We start from the raw sequence: 17394 nt of genomic DNA on the forward strand, positions 1-17394 counted from the left end.
CATAAACATCCATTTTTAAAGAAATTGGAAATCGTATGGTTTAGCTGACTTTTTAACTTAATCTCTCAGACCCATGTTTTGCTCTACTTTGAGTTTTTTCTCCACTATCTTGACCATCACTGTCTATGCTGTTGTTTGTTTTGGCACAACTGGCTTTATTTCAAGCTCGTTCTGTCTAGTTTATAATCTCTATCAACATATCAGTTATCTGCATTGCCCTACTTACTCCTTAAAAAATAATTTTGATTTTAATTTTTGCTTTTCTAATTTTTCTTCTGATTTCTATTCTTGGTTTTGGCACTAGGAGACATGCTTTTTACGTTGATCAATTCATCAGAATTCCTTTCCTTCTGGGCAATGGACCAACTTATTGACATCATGTCATTTTCAAATTCTTTTATTTCATCGGTGTCCTTATTGCTGCTCATTGGCTGCCATGTGACTTTTCTGACTAATCAAACACTATATTCTGAATGCAAAGATAATGGTCATACTCTTCAAAACCCTATCAGTTGCCAACTTTCATATTTAAACAGCAAAATAGATACATGTTTTATATTTCCATATTGAGTCAGATATTTCCAGTTTCAGTTTTTAATGAAAGTTTGAAGTCTAATTACAAATGACAACATGAAGATTATTTATTTTAACCCTTCTTTGGGTTTTCTTCGTTCCCCTCTTTTTCCTGTCTCTTAACCCTTTCATTTCAGTGTTCTTCACTTCACTTTATTACCAAGAAATGTGAAGTAAAAGAATACAACTAACTTTATTTGAGAAAATTTTCTACCAAAACTTTATGTTCCATATTAATCTCAGAATCTGAAACCAACTTCAGTTCCTGAAGTAACATAGGAGACTTCTACATAAAGCCACATGGGAGTAAGACAGGTCAAAATTACCCTCCAGCCCAAACAACTAGGAAACCAGACAAATATAAGAAACAACCTTATTATAAGACACTGGGCAACAGGTATGGCAAAGGGAACAAAGGGAAAGAAACAGGGCGACCCCTACCATGGCACAGGCTTTCTGCTTGGCATTAATTTAGAAACTACCACACAGAGATAGGAACCCAAAATGAGAGCTGAAATGAGAAGACAGAAATCACAGGTTCAGGTGGCTCAAGAAGACTAGAATTTGTGGGACAGACTACCCAAGAGAAGAGAGGTATTCAGAGAAAGAGCTCCAGAAATCTGCACAGGGATACCCTTGAGTTTCAACTGAATACCAATCTGCACATGTGTGATGTGAAATCCCAGAAGACTGAACAAGAACAACTTCCAGGGAGAGAGCAATTACAGAAGAACAATTCCCAGAGCTCACAGAAAGCTGTGAATCAACTGTATTGTCTCTAGCCAACTGTATTGTCTTTAGCCAGAGTGGCAAGACCTCAATGACTATGTAACACATTCAGTAGAGACCAGAGTGAGACACACCTTTAGGAGCAGGGCTAAATGAGCCACAGAACAAATGCTATTCTAGACCATCCCTAAAAGAGCTGACAAATAAGTCTCAACTTATCCTGAGAGTGACTCTGTATGAAAAAAATAAATAAGTCTCAACTGAACAATAATGATTCACAACTACTGGGCATAATCCAATAATCTAGCTATTATAAGTATGTGTCATATGAGCAAGAATGTAAAGAAAACATGAATATGAGACAAACAGAAGATATTAAAAATAACATGGAACTCAAAGGTAACATCAAAAGATAACATCAAATGCAAATTTCAGGCCGGGTGTGGTGGCTCACGCCTCTAATCCCAGCACTTTGGGAGGCTGAGGCGGGCAGATCACAAGGTCAGGAGATCGAGACCATCCTGGCTAACACAGTGAAACCCCATCTCTACTAAAAATACAAAAAATTAGCCGGGCGCGTGGTGGCAGGTGCCTGTAGTCCTAGCTATTTGGGAGGCTGAGGCAGGAGAATGGTGTGAACCCAGGAGGCGGAGACTGCAGTGAGCCGAGATCACACCACTGCACTCCAGCCTGGGTGACAGAGCGAGACTCCGTCTCCAAAAAAAAAAAAAAGAAAAGAAAAAATGCAAATTTCACATTGAAAAGTTAACATGTGATTAGAAATGACAAAAGAAGATCATTATCCCTAAAGACATAACAAAAAAAAATCTATTCAAAATAAAGAACAGTATGAAAAATGACAACACAGCTACAGTGCCCTGTGGAATAACAGCAACCTACCTAACTAATATGTGTGAGGTTGGGGTTAAAGGGATAGGGACAAAAAAATTGTTTAGTGAAATAATTAGCTGTAAATTTTAAAAGCTGTATTATTATAAGCCCACAGATCCAAGCACAACAAAATCCGAAACAGACAGACAGACAGACACACACACACACACACACACACACGTACCAGTAAGGTACTTTATAGTCAAATTGCTGAAAAAGATTAATAAAGAGAAAATATTAAAAGCAGCAAAAGAAAATACCCATTGCTTAAAGGGGGAATAAAGTAAAAATGACTGCAGGCTTCTTGTCTGAAACTATGTAAGCCAGAAGACAGTAAAAAACATATTTAAAGTACTAAGGAGAAAATTAAAGAAAAAACCCTTATAAACACTGAACAAAACATGCAGCAAAAAAAAGTATCCTTCAAAAGCAACAGTAGGCTGGGTGCAGTGGCTCACGCCTGTAATCCCGGCACTTTGGGAAGCCGAGGCAGGTGGATCACCTGAGGTTGAGTTCGAGACCAGCCTGGCCAAGATGGTGAAACCCTGTCTCTACTAAAAATACAAAAATCAGCCAGGAATGGTAGCAGGCGCCTGTAATCCCAGCTACTCTGGAGGCTGAGGCAGGAGAATTGCTCCAACTAGGGAGGTGGAGGTTGCAGTGAGCAGAAATCGCACCGCTGCACTCCAGCCTGGGCGGCAGAGTGAGACCCTGTCACAAACAAACAAACAGTTAACTAAAAACTTCCTCCTTTTTTCTTTTCTTCTTTTGAGATGGAGTCTCGCTATGTTGCTCAGGCAGGTCTTGAATTCCTGGTCTCAAGCGATCCTCCCACCTTGGCTTCCCACAGGGCTGGGATTACAGGCATTAGCCTCCTGGCCCAGTGTTTTGTTTTGAAGTGTGCTTTGTCTGATATTAACATAGCCACTCCAGCTTAATTTGATTAGTGTTGGCATGTTTTATCTTTCTCTTTATGTCATTTTATTTCAATTGTCTTTCAGGTAGACAGAATATAATTAGGTCTAAAATAGATTCTATTAGCGGGGCATAGTGGCATGTGCCTGTAGTCCTGGGTACTCAGGAGGATGAGGTGGGAGGAACACCTGACAAAAACAACCCAACTCAAAAATGAGCAAAGAACTTCCACAGACATTTTCCAAAGAAGTTATACAAATGACCAAAAAAACATGAAAAGATGCTCACGATGACTATTAGAAAAATGAAAAATCAAAACTAAGATATATCACCTCACACCCATTAGGATGGCTACTGTGAAAAATAAAAAAGAGAATAACAAATGTTGGCAAGGACGTGGAGAAACTGAAACACTAGTGCACAGGTGTAGGGAACATAAAATGATATGGGACCTGGAAAACAGTACGGCAGTTTCTCAAAAAGTTAAAAATAGAATTACCATATGATCCACAAATTCCACTTCTGGGTATACACCAAAAAGAATCAGAAGCAGAGTCTCCAAAGAGATATTTATACACCCCATGTTCACAGCAGCATTGTTCACAATAAATAGAACATAATTAACAGTTAAGTAAAATGTGGTACAGACATACCACACTGGCAGTATGTCTATGGTGGAATACTATGCAGCCTTAAAAAGGAAGGAATTTCTGACATATGCGATACTACAACATAAATGAACCTTGACAACAATCTCCTAAGTGAATTAAACCAGTCACAAAGAAAAAAAATAGTGGATGATTCCACTTATATAAGGTACTAAGAGTAGTTAAAATCAGAGACAGAAAGTGGAACGGTGGTTGCCAGAGGCTGAGAGAAGGGAGAAACTGGGAGTTATTGTTTAATGGCTATAAAGTATGAGTTTAACAAGATTAAAAAAAAGCTATGAAAATGGATAGTGTCTACATTATGAATGTATCTCACATCACTAAAATGTACACTTAAAAATAGTTAAGGGGTTGGGTGGCCACAGACGGCCGGGCGGGATGTAACCGGCCGCTGAGCTGCAGCCCTTCCGTGTCCGCAGGCTTCGGCCCGGCCGCCGCCGCCCATCAGCTATGGAGGAGCTTTACAACCTCCCGGCCTGCAGAGCCGGGCGCAGCAAGGGCCAGACGCGGCGCGAGCTGGCGCTGCGAGCCAACGGGCCGGCGCCTGGCGGGCACGATCGCAAGGTCGCGCAGAAGCTCCTCAATGGCCAGCGCCAGTTGCAGCCCCGGCCGCACCCTTGCCTCACCTGAGCCTGGGCTCTTGCTCTTGCGGAATCCACAGGTCTTTCTTGAAGAAATCTGTAGTCAGAACTCTGTGCTGCATTTTTATCCAGAGAAGGAACAGGAAGAGAAGAGTGTGGTCTCCTAGAAATCTAGCACTGGCGAAACGAGGAAAACTCTTCCAAGGATGGTCTCCCACTCAGAGCTGAGGAAGCTTTTCTACTCAGCAGATGCAGTGTGTTTTGATGTTGACAGCACGGTCATCAGAGAAGAAGGAACCAACATTCAAAGCAGCTGCCAACTATTCCAAGTTTCCCAGCTGGAGGAGCCCTGCCCTGCACCTTCGCAGAAGCCCTGAAGCAGACACCCCAGGGAGCACCTACCGGGGGCACCCCCGGCTGGCACCAGCATACAAAGTGAGACAGGGTCTCGCCTTATTTCGCAGGCTGGTCTGGAACTCCTGAGCTCAAACAATCTACCCACCTCGGCCTCCCAAAGTTCTGGGATTACAGGTGTGAGCCACCTTACCCAGAGAGGCGAACCTGGATTGGGAAAGCCGACATTAATCAACTCATTATTCCTCACAGATTTGTATTCTCCAGAGTATCCAGGTCCTTCTCATAGAATTAAAAAGACTATACAGGTGGACAATCCAAAGTTTTAATCAAAGAAGGTGGTGTTCAGTTGCTGCTCACAATAGTTGACACCCCAGGAGTTGGAGATGTAGTGGATAATAGTAATTGCTGGCAGCCTCTTATCGATTACATTGACAGTAAATCTGAGGACTACCTAAATGCAGAATCACGAGTGAACAGACGTCAGATGCCTAATAGCAGGGTGCAGTGTTGTTTATACTTCATTGCTCCTTCAGGACATGAACTTAAACCATTGGATATTGAGTTTATGAAGCGTTCGCATGAAAAAGTGATTATCATCCAACTTATTGCCAAAGCAGACACACTTACACCAGAGGAATGCCAACAGTTTAAAAAACAGATAATGAAAGAAATCCAAGAACATAAAATTAAGATATATGAATTTCCAGAAATAGATGATGAAGAAGAAAATAAACTTGCTAAAAAGGTAAAGGACTGTTTACCTCTTGCTGTGGTAAGCTAGTAATACTATCACTGAAGTTAATGGCAAAAGGGTCAAAGGAAGGCAGTATCCTTGGGGTGCTGCTGAAGTTGAAAATGGTGAACATTGTGATTTTACAATTCTAAGAAATATGCTGATAAAAACACACACTCAGGACTTGAAAGATGTTACTAATAATGTCCACTATGAGAACTACAGAAGCAGAAAACTGGCAGCTGTGACTTATAATGGAGTTGATAACAACAAGAATAAAGGGCAGCTGACTAAGAGCCCTCTGGCACAAATGGAAGAAGAAAGAAGGGAGTATGCAGCTAAAATGAAGAAGATAGAGATGGAGATGGAGCAGGTGTTAGAGATGAAGGTCAAATAAAAAGTTCAAAAACTAAAGGACTCTGAAGCTGAGCTCCAGTGGCGCCGTGAGCTAATGAAAAAGAATTTGGAAGCACAGCACAAAGAATTAGAGGAAAAACGTCGTCAGTTTGAGGATGAGAAGGCAAACTGGGAAGCTCAACAACGTATTTTAGAACAGAACTCTTCGAGAACCTTGGAAAAGAACAAGAAGAAAGGGAAGATCTTTTAAACTCTCTATTGACCACCAGTTACGTATTAGTTGCCAATATGCCAGCTTGGACATCAGTGTTTGTTGGATCCGTTTGACCAATATGCACCAGTTTCATCCATAATGATGGATTTAACAGCGTGACAAAAATTATTTTTTCCTGTTTTTCTTGATGGAGATTAGGATGCCTTGAATTGTCTAGGGTGTTGTGTACTTAGAAAGTAACAGCTCTAAGTACCTTTCCTACATTTTCTTTTTCTTTTTTTTATTAAACAGATATCTTCAGTTTAATACAGGAGAACATTTTACTGTTGTACAATCATGTTCTGGTGGTTTGATTGTTTACAGCCTATTCCAAAATAAAAGGACTGTGGAAGGTTAAAAAAAACCAAAAAGTTAAGGGCCAGGAGCAGTGGCTCACACCTGTAATCCCAGCACTTTGGAAGGCCAAGGCAGGCAGATCACTTGAGGTCAGGAGTTCGAGACCAGCCTGGCCAACGTGGCAAAATCCTGTCTCTACTAAAAATACAAAAGTTGGCCGGGCATGGTGGCACGTGCCTGTAATCCCAGTTACTTGGGAGGCTGAGGCAGGAGAATCACTTGAACCCGGGAAGCAGAGACTGCAGTGAACCAAGATCACGCCACCACACTCCAGCCTGGGCAACAGAGTGAGGCCCTGTCTCAAAAAAAAAAAACAAGATGGCAAATTATATTTTGTGTATATTCTACCACAACTTTTTTAAAACTCAAATCAAAATCTGACTGTTTGTAAAGATCAATAAAATTGACAAGCTTCCAGCAAAACTAACACACACAAAAAAATGACTACTATGGTTTGAATATCATTTGCCCTCACCAAATCTCATGTTGAAGCTTGGTCTGCAATGTAGCAGTGTTGAGAGGTGGTACCTTTAAGAGGTGATTAGGTTGTTAAGAGGGATTAATGTCGTTCTGAAAGGAGTTCTCACTCTTGGAGAAGTGAACCCACAAGAGTAGGTTGTTATAAAGTGAGGATGCCTCTCATGTTTGGCCTCTCTTTGCAAACATGTGCTTCCCCTTGCACTTCTCTGCCATGTTATGACACAGCACAAAGCCCTCACCACATGCGGCAACCCATCTTAGATTTCTCAGCCTCCAGAACCATAAACCAATAAATCTTTTTCCTTTATAAATTACCAACTCTCAGGTATTTTGCTATAGCAATAGAAAATGAACTAAAACAGGAATGAAAGAGGGGATTTCACTATAGACCCCACAGACATTAAAATGACAATAAGGTTGGGTGCAGTGGCTCATGCCTGTAATCCCAGCGGGCAGATCATGAGGTCAGGAGATCGAGACCATCCTGGCTAACACAGTGAAACCCCGTCTCTACTAAAAATACAAAAAAATTAGCTGGGCGTGGTAGTGGGCACCTGTAGTCTCAGCTACTCAGGAGGCTGAGGCAGGAGAATGGCGTGAACCCTGGAGGCAGAGCTTGCAGTGAGATCACACAACTGCACTCCAGCCTGGACAACGGAGGGAGACTCCATCTCAAAAAAAAAAAAAAAAAAAAGACAATAAAAGAGCAGTATGAACAACTCCACACACATAAGTTTGATATCTTTAAATGAAATGGACCAATTCATAGGAAATGACAAACTACCAAAACTCACCCAAGATGAAATATGTAACCTGAACAGCTCTGTAACTATTAAAGAAATTGAATTTATAGTATGAAATTTTCTGAAATAACAATCTCCAGGCCCAGATGCTTTCACTAACTAATTTCTAACCAACACTTTAAGATGAGGTAACACCAACTCTACAGAATCCCTTCCAGAAAAAGGAGGGAACAACATTTCTCCACTCATTTAATGAGGTCAGCATTATCCTAAAGCCAAAATCAGGCAAAGACAGTACAAAGAAGCAAAACTAAAGACCAATTTCCAAAGTGAACATAAACACAAAAATCATCAAGAAAATATTAGCAAATCAAACTCAGGAACATAAAAAGAGTAATATACCACACCATGTGGGGTTTATCCCAGGAATGCTACACTTGTTCAATATTCAAAAAATCAATCAATGTAATCTACCATGTTAGAAGTCTAAATCACTGGTCAGCAAACTACGGTCCAGAGGCCAAATCCAGTCCTGTACTTGGTCTTTGTAATAATTTTATCGGAACATAGCCATGTATATTTGTTTACATACAGTCTACATCTGCTTTCATGCTACAATAGCAGATATCAGCAGTTACAACAGACAGCATATTGCCAGCAAAGCCTAAAATATTTACTATGTGACTCCTTACAGAAAAAAATGTGGGAGGTCACCACCATTAGACCTGCCTTACAAGAAATGCTAAAGAAAGTTCTTCAAATTGAAACAAAAGAACTCTAAAAACATAAAAACATATTAAAGAATAAAACTTACTATAAAGATAACAATATATTCAAATTCAGAATACTCCAATACTGTAATGGTGGTACCTAAATCAGATTTAAGTCTAGTATAAATGTAAAGAGACAAAAGTATTAAATATTAACTATACATACAACAATTTGGTAATGGATACATGATATATAAAAGATATACATTATGAAATCAATAATACAAAATGTGAAAGGAGATGTTAAATGTAAAGTTGTGGTATACTGTTGAGGTTGTCAGCTTAAAATAGACTATTAACACTATAAGATGTTTTATGTAAGCTTCATGGTAACCACAAAAAAAAGGCCGTAGTAGATACATAAACCAGAAAAGAACCAAAGCATATCACTATCAAAAAAATCATCAAATCACAAAGGAAGACAGCAAGAGAGGAAGACTGAAACAAACTTACAAGAGTCAGAAAAACTCACAAAATGGCAATAGCATCTCCTTGCCTATCAATAATTATTTTAAATGGAAATAAATTAAATACTCAAGACACAGATTGGCTGAGTGATTTTTTTTTAATTTTTTCATTTCATTTTATTTTTTTTGAGATGGAGTCTCGCTCTGTCACCCAGGCTGGAGTGCAGTGGCATGATCTCAGCTCACTGGAAACTCCACCTCCCAGGTTCAAGCAATTCTCCCACCTCAGCCACCTGAGTAGCTAGGATTACAGTCACATGCCACCACACCTGGCTAATTTTTGTATTTTTAGTAGACATGGAATTTCACCATATTGGCCATGCTGGTCTCAAACTCCTGACCTCAGGTGATCCACCTGCCTTGGCCTCCCTAAGTGCTGGTATTACAGGTGTGAGCCACCGTGCCTGGCCGAGTGGATTTTTAAAAACAAGATCCAATGATATGCTGCCTACAAGATACATAAAACAGAAAATCAAAAGCATATCACTACCAAAAAATCGTCAAATCACAAAGGAAGACAGCTAGAGAGGAAGACTGGAACAAAGAAACTACAAGAGTCAGAAAAACTGACAAAATGGCAGTAGTAACTCCTTACCTATCAATAATTATTTTAAATGAAAAGAATTAAGCTCTCCAATAAGAAGACACAGATTGAATGGATTTTTGTTTGTTTAAGACAGAGTCTCACTCTGTCGCCCAGACTGGACTGCGATGCTGTGATCTCAGCTCACCGCAACCTCCGCCTCCTGGGTTCAAGCGATTCACCTGCCTCAGCCTCCTGAGTAACTGGGATTACAGGCGCCCACCACCACACCCAGCTAATTTTTGTATTTCTAGTAAAGATGGGGTTTCACCATGTCGGTCAGGCTGGTCTCAAACTCCTGACCTCAGGTGATCTACCCACCTCGGCCTCCCAAAGTGCTAGGAATACAAGCGTGAGCCACTGTACCCAGCCAAGCAGATTTTTAAAAACAAGATCCACCTATATGCTGCCTACAAGAGACTCTCTTTAGCTTTAAAGGACTGAGGCTGAAAGTGAAGAGATGGAAAAAGATATTCCACACACATGTTAACCAAAGAGAGCAGAGGATCCTTACATAAAATAAAATAGACTTTGAGTCAAAAAGTGTTAAAAGAGATCAGAGATCAATTCATCAGGAGAATGTAACATTTATAAATATATATACATGCCCCAATTTGGAGCACCTAAATATATAAAGCACTATCAATAGAACTAAAGGGGGAAATAGCAATACCGTAATAGTGGGGAACTTAAATACCCCATTTTCGACAATGGATAAATAATCCAGACAAAAATTAATAAGGAAACACAGACTTGAACATTACAGACTAAATGGACCTAACAGACACATACAGAACATTCTAGCCAACAGCAGCTGAATATACATTCTTCTTAAGCAGACACAGAATATTCTCCAGGATAGATCATATGTTAGGCCACAAAACAAGTTTTAACAAATTCAAGAAGAATGAAATCATTTCAAGTATCTTTCTAACAACAATTGTATGAAACTAGAAATCAATGACATAGGAAGAAAGCTAGAAAATTCACAAAGAAATCAAAAGGGAAAATCTATTAATATGGTTGTCATATTTACAAATAAAGGAAAAATGATCATCTCAACAAATGCAGAAAAAAACCAGATATAAATGCAGTAAGACTTCTATGTCCACGGGTTCCGCATCTGTAAATCCAAATGACTATGGATCAAAGAAATATTATTTGTTTATTACTGTCTCTTTAGCTGTATACTCCATGAAGACTAGAAATTTGTTCTATTCACTGCTGCACCCCCAACACCTAACAGCACCAGATGAAACATAAGCACTCAATATATGTTTTGTTGAAAGAGTAGATGGTTCTATAACTCAGGACAAAAATATGGATTCAATAACAAATATTGAGATAACAGCCTAACAATTCTGAAAAGCAAGTTACAGTTCTGTCTCCCACTGAACAAAATAATAAAATTTCACAGGGAATCAAACTTTAAAACAAAGCCACTTAATACTGGATGTTGTGTCATTAAGCTAAGTGATAAGAAATAAGACACTTTAATACCATAAAGGAACAGGCTAAAGTGTCATAACTAGCAGAAAATATCACTAATGTCTACTTAGAAAATACAAGTTTATCAACTGAAATGTTGAAAGAGTTCTTTAAGATTGTCAGATCAACACAGTAACATATAAACATCAATAACTTTTCTATACAGCATGCTGAAGAAACAGTAGAAATAATCTATTCTACTGTAATAGAAAGAGATATCAACAACAATAAAGTTACTAGGAATAACTTTAATAAGTAATATAAAACTCTACTTATGAACATAAAGGAAGAATAAAGTATCCTGAGACACAAACCTAATTTTTTTTAAAAAGGGACAAAGGATATGAACAACAAATTCATTTTTGAATAAGAAATTCAGACACAATTAATCAACCTATAGAATATGATAAAGTGCTCAACTTTACCAAGTAATCAGGGAAATCGAACAATGATATGGTAGCTCAAGCCTATAATCCCAGCACTTTGAGAGGCCAAAGCGGGCAGATCACTTGAGGCCAGGAGTTCAAGACCAGCCTGACCAATATGGTGAAACCCCGAGATCTCTACTAAAAATACAAAAATTAGCCAGGCATGGTGGCACACGCCTGTAGTACCAGCTACTCAGGAGGCTGAGGCACAAGAATCACTTGAACCTGGCAGGTGGAGGTTGCGGTGACCTGAGATTGCACCATTGCACTCCAGACTGGGCAAGAGAGCAAGACTCTGTCTCAAAAAATAGTAATAATAATAATAATTAATAAAAATTGAAAAGAAATTTTAAAAATAATAATTTTTAAAATGAGTGAATGAGAAAAACAAATTCTCAATAGAAAAATAACAAATACAGTCCAACAACTGAAAGAGTGAAAGTCTGTGAACACATGAGATATTCAACTAAACAATTTTAGAAATGGAAATGAAAGCAAGGAGTATCATTTCAGATACCAAATTAGCAAAGAGTGATAACACACTCTGCTAGTCAGGTTATGGGAAAATCGACACTAGTAGGAGTGTAAACTGAACAATCAGGCCGGGCATGCTGGCTCATGCCTGTAATCCCAGCACTTTGGGAAGCCAAGGTGGGTGGATCACTTAAGGTCAGGAGTTCCAGACCAGCCTGGCCAATATGGTGAAACTCTGTCCCTACTAAAAATACAAAAATTAGCCTGGCATGGTGGCACACTCCTGTAATCCCAGCTACTTGGGGTGGCTTGAACCCGGGAGGCAGAGCTTGCAGTGAGCTGAGATCGCAGCATTGTACTCTAGCCTTAGTGACACAGGGAGACTCTGTCTCAAAAAAAAAAAAAAAAAAATTGAAGAGAAAAACACAAGGAAAAAAATCCATGCAAAATCAATTTTTCAGAACTCCCCGATTAAAAAATAATGTCAAACATTAAGAGGAATATCCATTTTGCTTACAGACATACCTCATTTTATTTCACGTCACAGATAATAAGTTGTTTGTTTGTTTGTTTGGGGACACAGTCTCACTCTGCTGCCCAAACTGGAGTGCAGTGGCATAATCTCGGCTTACTGCAACCTCCGCCTCCCAGGTTCAAGCGGTTCTCCTGCCTCAGCCTCATGAGTAGCTGAGACTACAGGCACGTGCCACCACACCCAGCTGATTTTTTATTTTTAGTAGAGACAGGGTTTCACCATGCTGGCCAGGCTGGTCTCAAACTCCTGACCTCAGGTGATCTGCCCACCTCGGCCTCCCAAAGTGCTGGAATTACAGACGTAAGCCACCACACCCAGCGAGTTTTTTTTAAAATAGCAAAGGCTTTTGTCAACCTTGCACTGAACAAGTCTTTTTTTTTTGAGACGGAGTCTTGCTCTGTCGCCCAGGCTGGGGTGCAGTGGGATGATCTTGGCTCAATGAAACCTCTATCTCCCAGGTTCAAGCAATTCTTCTGCCTCAGTCTCCCAAGTAGCTGGGATTACAGGCGCCCACAACCACGCCCAGCTAATTTTTGTATTTTTAGTAGAGACAGGGTTTCACCATGCTGGCCAGGCTGGTCTCAAACTCCTGACCTCAGGTGATCCACCCGCCTCAGCCTCCCAAGTGCTGGGATTACAGGTGTGAGCCATCGTACCCAGCCTGAACAAATCTACTGACACCATTTTCCAGCAGCATGCACTCACTTTGTGTCTCTGTGTTACGTTTTAGTAATCCTCAAAGTATTTTGAACTTTTTCATTATTATTATATCTGTGATAGTGATCTACGATCAGTGATACATATATATTTTTTCCTTTGGTTGAGAAAGGGTCTTGTTCTGTCACTCAGGCTGGAGTGCAGTGGCACAATCACAGCTCACTGCAGCCTCAACCTTCCGGACTCAAGTGCTCAGCCTCATCGGTAGGTGGGACAACAGGCATGTACCACCACACCCGGCTGATTTATTTTTTATAGAGATGGGGTGTCACCATGTTGCTCAAGCTAGTCTCAAACTCAAGCGATCCTCCTGCCTTGGCCTCCCAAAGTGCTGGGATTCCAGGAGTGAGCTACCATGCTATCTTTGATGTTACTATTGTAATTGTTTTGGAACACCATGAACCACGCCCACATAAGATGGCTAACATATAATGTGTGTTCTGACTGCTCCACCAATTAGCCATTCCCTATCTCTCTTTCTCCCTCTTTTCAGGCCTCCCGTTTCCCCAACACACAACCATATTGAAATTAGGCCAATTCGTTAACCCTAATCCTACAATGGCCTCAAACAATTCAGGGAAAGGAAAAGTCATGTGCCTCTCACTTTAACTGAAAAGCTACAAATAATTAATCTTAGTGGGGAAGGCATATCAAAAAGTGAGAAAGGCCTAAGGCTAGACCTCTTGTACCACTCAGCCAATTGTGAATGTAAACGAAAAATTCTTGAATAAAATTAAAAGCACTATGTCAGTGAACATGAAACAATCTTGTTATTAATATGAAGAAAGTTTTTAATATGAAGTTATTTAATATGAAAGTTATTAATATGAAGATTAAACCAGCCATAACATTCCCTTAAGCAAAAAGCCTAATCCACAGCAAGGCTCTAACCTTCTTCAATTCTATGAAGGCTGAGAGAGGTGAGAAAACTGCAGAAGAAAAACTGGAAGCAAGTAGAGATTGGTTCATGAGGAAAAATGCTCTCGTCATAACATAAAAGTGGAAAGTGAAGCAGCAAGTGCTGACATGGAAGCTGTAGCAAGTTATCCAGAATATCTAACTAAGATCATTGCTGGAGGTGGCTATACTAAACAAGGTGTTTTATGTAGACAAAAGAGCCTTCCATTAGAAGAAGATGCCATCTAGGACTTTCACAGCTAGAGAGGGAAAATCAATGCCTTGCTTCAAAGGTCAGGCTGGGGCCACACCTGTTATCCCAGCACTTTGAGAGGCCAAGGTAGGAGAATCGCTTGAGCCCAGGAGTTCAAGGCCAGCCTGGGCAACAAGGCGAGACTCTTGTCTCTTTTAAAAATAATAAATAAATAATAAATAAATAAATAAAAACTGACTCTCTTGTTAGGGGCTAATGCAGCTGGTAACTTGACGTTGAAGCTAATGCTCATTTGCCACTCAAAAAGTCCTAGAGCTCTTAAGAATTATGCTATATCTAATCTGCTTGCTGTCTACATATGGAACAACAGTCTCCTGGATGACAGCACATCTGTTTAGAGGTTGGCTTACTGAATATTTTCAGTCTACTGTCAAGACCTACTGCTAAGGAAAAAACATTCATTTCAAAATATTAGCACTCACTAACAATGGACCAGGTCATTCGAGGGCTTTGATGGATATGTTCAGAAAGAAGAATGTTACTTTCATGCCTGCCAGTACGATACAACATCTATCCTGCAGCCCATGTATCAATGAGTAATTTCAATTTTTAAGTCTTACTGTTTAAGAAATACATTTCGGCCAGGTACGGTGGCTCATGCCTGTAATCCCAGCACTCTGGGATGCCAAGGCAGGCAGATCACTTGAAGCCAGGAGTTCAAGAACACCCTGGCCAACATGGCAAAACCCTAGTTCTACTAAAAATACAAAAATTAGCCGGGCGTGGTGGCACACACCTGTAGTCCCAGATACTCGGGGGGGGGAGCTGAGTCAGGAGAATCGCTTGAACCAGGAGGCAGAGGTTGCACTAAACCAAGATCGCACCACTGCACTCCAGCCAGGGCGACAAAGCGAGACTCTGTCTCAAAAAAAAAAAAAAAAAGTGATTCCTGTAGTAGATTTGGGCAAAGTAAACTGAAAACCTTCTGGAAAGGATTCACCACCGTAGATGTCATTAAGAACATTCATAATTCATGAGAGGAAGTCAAAATATCAACATGAACAGGTGTCTGGAAGAAGTTGATTCCAACTCTCATGGATAACTTTGAGGGGTTCAAGACTCAAGTGGAGGAAGTCATTGCAGATGTAGTGGAAACAGCAAGAGAATTAGAAGTGGAGCCTGAAGATGTGACTGAATTGCTGCAATCTCATGATAAAACTTGAACAGATTAGGAGTTGTTCCTTACAGATGAGCCAAGAAAGTGGTTTCTTAAAGATGGAATCTACTCCTGGTGAAGAGGCTGTGAAATTGTTGAATAACAACAAAGGATTCAGAATACTATATAACCTTAGTTGTTAAAGCAGTGGCAGAGTTTGAGCTGACTCCAATTTTGAAAAAAAGTTCTACTTTTGGGTAAAAAATGCTATCAAACAGCATCACGTGCTACGGAGAAATCTTTCATGAAAGAAACAGGCAATCAATGTAGCAAACTTCATTGTTGTCTTACTGTAAGAAACTACCAGAGGCACCCCAACCTTCAGCAATCATTGCTGGGATCAGTCAGCAGCCACCAACATCCTCTATCAGCAAAAAATCTTACAATTTACTGAAAGCTCAGATGATCAGTAGCATTTTTTAGCAATAAAGTAATTTTAAATTAAAGTATGCACATTGGTTTTTTAAATATAACGCTACTGAACATTTAATAGACTGCAGTAGAATATAAACATAATATTTACATGCACTGGTAAACCAAAATATTTGTGTGCCTTGCTTTATGGTGATATTCACTTTATTGTGGTAGTCTATAATGGAACCTACAGTATCTCCAAGGTATGCCTGTATTTACTTTGGTACCAATTCTAGATATATATCTGCATATACCCAGGTATTTAACTTCCTGGTCTCATGTTCCTTAAATAGTTAATAAGAAAGAGTAATTATGAACCATGCAGAGCAATTAACAACCCTAACTTCCAATATTTTCTTCACTCTGAAATAAATATTTCCAACAGTGTATTATGTCAGAAGTTCTCAGTTTTGGGGGTGCTGTATCTTAATTTTTCTGTACTCTATTTTCAACTTCACTGAAATAATACAAGCTCTATCTTCCTTACAAATTTATAAGGAATCAAATGAAATGAAATATATAAAAGTTGTCCTCTTTCTCCCATCTTCAAAAAACTTCCCCCGCACTTCATTTCCTGTTAGCCCTCTCTCCTTCAACAGCCTGGTCTGTAGAAAGAGTCCATACATGGCCTCCCTCCACTCCCTCATCTTCCATTCATTCCTTGTTCCAAGGCCCTCCCAACACCACTGAAACTTTTTTCAATGCCCTTTTTTTAAATTATTATTTTTTTTTAAAAGCAAATTCTGCCCCCATCTTTTCATTCTTTCAGTTGAACCACTTTTTCCAAAACACTGTGCAGATGTAAAAAATACGTAGTTAAGGCCAGGGTGCAGTGGCTCATGCCTGTATTCCCAGCACTTTGGGAGTCCAAGGCAGGCAGAACACAGGTCTGGAGTTCAAGACCAGCCTGGTCAACATGGTGAAACCCCATCTCTACTAAATATACAAAAATAAGCCAGGCGTGGTGGCGGGCACCTGTAATCCCAGCTACTCAGGAGGCTGAGGCAGGAGAATTGCTTGAACCCAGGAGGCGGAGGTTGCAGTGAGCCAAGATCGCGCCACTGCACTCCAGCCTGGGGCGACAAGCAAGACTGTGTGTGTGTGTGTGTGTGTGTGTGTGTGCGCGCGCGCGCGCGTGTGTGTGTGTGTTGTGTGTGTGTGTGTGTGTGTGTTGGGGGGGGGACCTGTTAATAAAAAGAAAAGAAAACAACTCAATTTCAAAATGGGCAAAGGAGGCCTGCCACAGTGGCTCCTATCTATAATCCCAGCCCTTTGGGAGGCCAAGGCGGGTGGATCACCTGAGGTCAGGAGTTCAAGACCAGCCTGGCCAACATGGCAAAATCCCGTCTCTACTACAAACACAAAAATTAGCCAGGCATGGTGGCACACACCTGTAGTCTCAGCTACTCAGGAGGCTGAGGCAGGAGAATCGCCTGAACCCAGAAGGTGGAGGTTGCAGTGAGCCGAGATCATGCCACTGTACTCCAGCCTAGGCGACAGAGTAAGACTCTGTCTCCAAAAAACAAACAAACAAAAATGGACAAAGGAGCCAGG

At 40.3% G+C, this 17394-nt stretch overlaps 1 protein-coding gene and 1 pseudogene across 41 annotated transcripts in view; one reads left to right on the forward strand and one right to left on the reverse strand.

The window, feature by feature from the left end:
• KMT2C (lysine methyltransferase 2C) overlaps positions 1-17394 on the reverse strand; it is a 304403-nt gene that overhangs the window by 227217 nt on the left and 59792 nt on the right. The gene's annotated exons all lie outside the window — the stretch shown is intronic.
• Positions 1653-6731, forward strand: LOC472620 (septin-7-like; annotated as a pseudogene).

Source organism: Pan troglodytes, chromosome 6, assembly GCF_028858775.2.
Source record: "Pan troglodytes isolate AG18354 chromosome 6, NHGRI_mPanTro3-v2.0_pri, whole genome shotgun sequence".
NCBI classification, from domain to species: domain Eukaryota; kingdom Metazoa; phylum Chordata; class Mammalia; order Primates; family Hominidae; genus Pan; species Pan troglodytes.